The sequence below is a fragment of the Erpetoichthys calabaricus genome, chromosome 5, assembly GCF_900747795.2.
Source record: "Erpetoichthys calabaricus chromosome 5, fErpCal1.3, whole genome shotgun sequence".
NCBI classification, from domain to species: Eukaryota; Metazoa; Chordata; class Cladistia; order Polypteriformes; family Polypteridae; genus Erpetoichthys; species Erpetoichthys calabaricus.
In genome coordinates, this window is record NC_041398.2 from 25448955 (window position 1) to 25453374 (window position 4420).

Sequence of the window (4420 nt, forward strand, 5' to 3'; positions counted from 1 at the left end):
GGGAAGTCTTGCTAATGTGTATAGAACAGGAAGAGCTTAGCTATAACCACAAGGCCACTTCTAGTTTTTAGTTATTTTATATTCCTTCAAGAATACTCTTGTGGCATAAATGATAAATCTATATATATAATTCACTAAGCCGGAAGACAAATAGCCACCCATGGAAAGCACACCGGAAGGGGCGTGGATTCACTAAGCCACTGACAAGTAACACACCCATGGCGCACGCAGGAAGGAGCCATGCCCACCAACTCTTAGACCATTGGATACGACGACAACTCTCAGAGCCACGCCCACCAACTCGGACGTGACGCCTCGGAAAACATGCCGTCATTTCTGTTTGTCTGTGCCACAGTCCACATGCAGCTCTGAGCCACGTTAACTTTTCATTAGTCAACCTCAGTGGAACCTTGGTTCACACAGAGGCAGCGCCAGAGAGAGACAGAGGCACACACAGGCAGCGCCAGAGGGAGACAGAGGCACACACAGGCAGCCCGAGAGAGAAAGCCGCGCACACACAGGCAGCGCCACAGAGAGACAGAGGCACACACACAGGCAGCCGACAGAGAGAGCCGCGCAATCCTTTAAAACTGAGGTTAAAACACAATGAAGGAAGCAGTCTTTAAAAACCAATAAGCCCTGTGCCTCTTTTTCATTAGCGTCTCACCTGCTTCACCGCCCTGCAACAGTCGAGACGCTTTCTCAGCAGCTGACCTTCTCTGTGCCTGACTCCACTACTGTCAGTCGCCTGATTAAAAATGGTGAACTCCTGCAATGTTACTATCTTGGTTGGCTTTTAAATAAAGTTCAGATTTGTTCAAATGTTCCTTTTTTCCACCTCTGCTTAAAACTCATTTTTAAAAAAAAGTGTTTATACAACTGCTGCAATGTTACAGAGAGAGGGGGGGAGGGGGCTCGCGTGCTGCTGAGAGAGAGAGAGAGAGAGAGGAGAGAGAGAGAGAGAGAGATAGAGAGAGGGGGGGGGGGGGGCTGGGGAGGCTCGCATGCTGCTGAGAGAGAGAGAGAGCCTGCCCATGCAGCTGAGCAGGGAGCCTGGGTGTTTGTGTCAGTGTTATTCAATGTTTTTACTATTACACTGTGCATTCTATGGTGTAATGATTAACTATATTTGTGCTTAAAAATCTTTAAAAAAATATATTTACATACAGTTCATATGGTCTGGAATGGATTAATTGTATTTACATGCAATCCTAGGGGGGAAATTGCTTCGGTTCACAACCAAATCGGTTTACGACCAGAGGTTTGGAACGAATTATGGTCGTGAACCGAGGTTCCACTGTATATTGACTCTAGAAAACATGATCAGCAAGTCTTTGATAGGCTGCAACAAAATGATAAAAGAACGGGCACATTTTTTTCTCACAAGCTGGGTGGGTGGGTGTTAGTTAGTTAATTAGTTACTCGAAGGATTTCAAGATTTAATATGCACAAGCGTTAACACTGCAAAAGCAGCCCAAACCAGAAAAGACGGCTGGCAAAAAGTGGCTGACAAATTAAACGTGTGTGCATTGTACTTACTGAAAGCGGCGTTACGGATTTTGCAAATTTTTTCCCTCTGCTTAAAAAACATGATTATGCAGCGTATACTACGCCACGGGTTTGTATGCAGCGTGTAAAACAGTTTGTTTGTCGCGGATAATTTGTCTTTTACTTTAACACGAAGACAATTTCCTGTTAGATTTGCCTTTGCGATGACAATTGATAAGGCACAGGGCCAAACTTTCAAAAAGATGTGCATGTATCTGCCAAAACCAGTTTTCAGTCATGGACAGTTGTATGTTGCTCTCTCCAGAGTTCCATCTTTTCATTCACTTACTGGTATGCCTGCAGGAACACGTGCAGCGAGCGAGAGAGAGCGAGCGACACACACACGCATACAGGCGGCGCGCGAGAGAGAGCGCTGGACGCATAAGAATAATAATACTTCATTACATTGATATACCAGTGTTTTCAGTATTCAAAGCACTATCCACACAGGGAGAAACCGGGAAACGAACCCAAAATCTTCCACAGTCTCCTTACTGCAAAACAGCAGCACTACCACTGCGCTACAAGGCAGTTAAAGAATGCACCGGCCTCGATTTTGTTTTCACTTCTGTTTACAGCGATCGCATCGTAGCGTGCATTGTTGCAATGTTACTTTTCTTGGTGGCTTATTACATTACGGATGTTTCACATGTTCATTTTTTTCCCTGTACTTAAAAGACATTAAAAAAGTGTTTCTCAACTGTGACTCCGGAACAACTCAGTACGCAAGCTATATTAAGCGTCAACAACGAAGACTCGCTACACCTTAATGAACAAGTGCTGAAACTTATCCCTACCGACGAAGTAACTTTCACCAGCGTGGCCTCCATCGTCACAGACGATCCCGCTTTCAGTCACGGACAATTGTATGTTGCTCTCTCCAGAGGTCCATCTTTTCATTCACTCACAGTGGTATCCACAAACCCACCCCATTTGGACAACTGTGTCGTTCAGCAAGTGTTCACCCATCATTACATAATTAAGCGGCGTATGTTATGCCGCGGGTTGGCTAGTACTTTATAAAACATAAGACACACTTCAATCAATTCAGAAAGCTAAGAGACAGTTTAAAGAAAAAGTCAGCCTCAGTCCTATAGAAGAAGTCAGGTTTGGCTTTCTGGTTAAAATGTGTTCCAGTTTGTTGATTTATTCACATTGCTCTCAGAGTAGGTTATGTATTTTGGTCTCTGGTTGCACCGTAATTTTATTTATAGTGTTCCTGTAAAAAATATTGTAGGAATGACATTTTGGACAACCAATGAAGCCCTTAATTGACTTTCTAGACCAATCATAGGCTAAGATATGTGAGCATAAGTAAGAGGTGCTCCCAATCGCAGAGTCATCAGGTAAAATCAGCATGTCTACAGCTTTGTCCTCTGTTTCATCTGCATGTGTTAGAGGTCAGGAAAAGGATCTGGATTACCACAAAGTAAAGGGAACATCAGAAAAAGGATGTGAATTACTAAAGAGTAAACAGATTGTCATTCATTTACACAGAGAGACTGATAAAGTGAATAATGTTATGAAATAGCACAGTTAAATGTTTTCACCTCCAAATAAGAAGTGCTGTTTGATAGTGATGATGATGATAGTTGGAACAACCAGTTGCTTTGGCATTGAATGAATGATTGCCATTTCATGTGGGTTTGGATCTATTTGATAATAAGCAAAAAACACCTAAAATATTTTGCTTGTATTTACTCACACATATACATCTGCATTTTTTTAATACTATTTATAAGTGAAATTCTGGGTACAGTGTGCAAAGCAAAACGAAGGGTGATGACATTGAGGCAGAAAAGAACATTCCATACTAATAAAAACAGGATTCAGTACAATATATATCTTTCTAATATTTGTTTTTACTATTACACCAGCCAAAACATAATTCTAATATAGTGTTCACAAATTATTTGCACATTTTATTGACATTGCTAACACAAACTGTTATATCCATCACAATGAGATCTGCAATGCAAAGGACACAGAGCCAATGAAAGACAAAAAACTGTGGAGCTTGGTGGTGTGGTGTGTCTCTGCAGATTCAGGCTCACTCTGTGCTTGGCGGGCACATAGACTTATCTTGCTCAACTGGAAGAGTCCTAACTCTCCTATTCTAAGTCAGTGGGTAACTGATGTTATATACTATTTGAAACTGGAAAAAATCAAATTTGCACTTAGACTTTTTTCAAAACCTGGCAGGATCTGATCAATACCATTTTAGAATAAGCATTTCAAATGAGGAAGCAGGTTCTCTCCCCTCTTTTTACTCCATTTATCTTTATTCATTTATTAATTTATCTATTTACTTATTTTTAGTAGCTTAAAGTTTCATTCTGCTGGCCTAGCTCTCTTTCTCAAGGGTGGGGGTTGATTTGTTTTCGATTCTATTTTTGTAAAAAATGATCTATTTGTATTGAATATTGTGTGATTACAATAAAAATCAAAAAAAAGAAAAGTGCTAGGCAATACAAGGAATGTAATGTTTATGGAATTTTTAGTTAATAATCTTTTACAATCTCTCTCTCTCTCTCTCTCTCTCTATACACATATACATATACATATACATATACATATACATATACATATACATATACATATACATATACATATAAATATACATATACATATACATATACATACGAGGGCTTGTCAAAAATTATCTTTACTCCGGATGTAGAATTTATTTTAATCAACTTTCAGAAAAGACAAATACATCATTTTTCGACATAATCTCCCTGCTTTTCAATAAACTTTGTCCATCTGTCAACAAGCTTTCATATTCTTTTATTAAAATTGTCCACAAATGCACCACTGTCTTCACCTCTTTTGAAATCCAAATCTGCCGTGGATGATTACATATGCAGAGCCA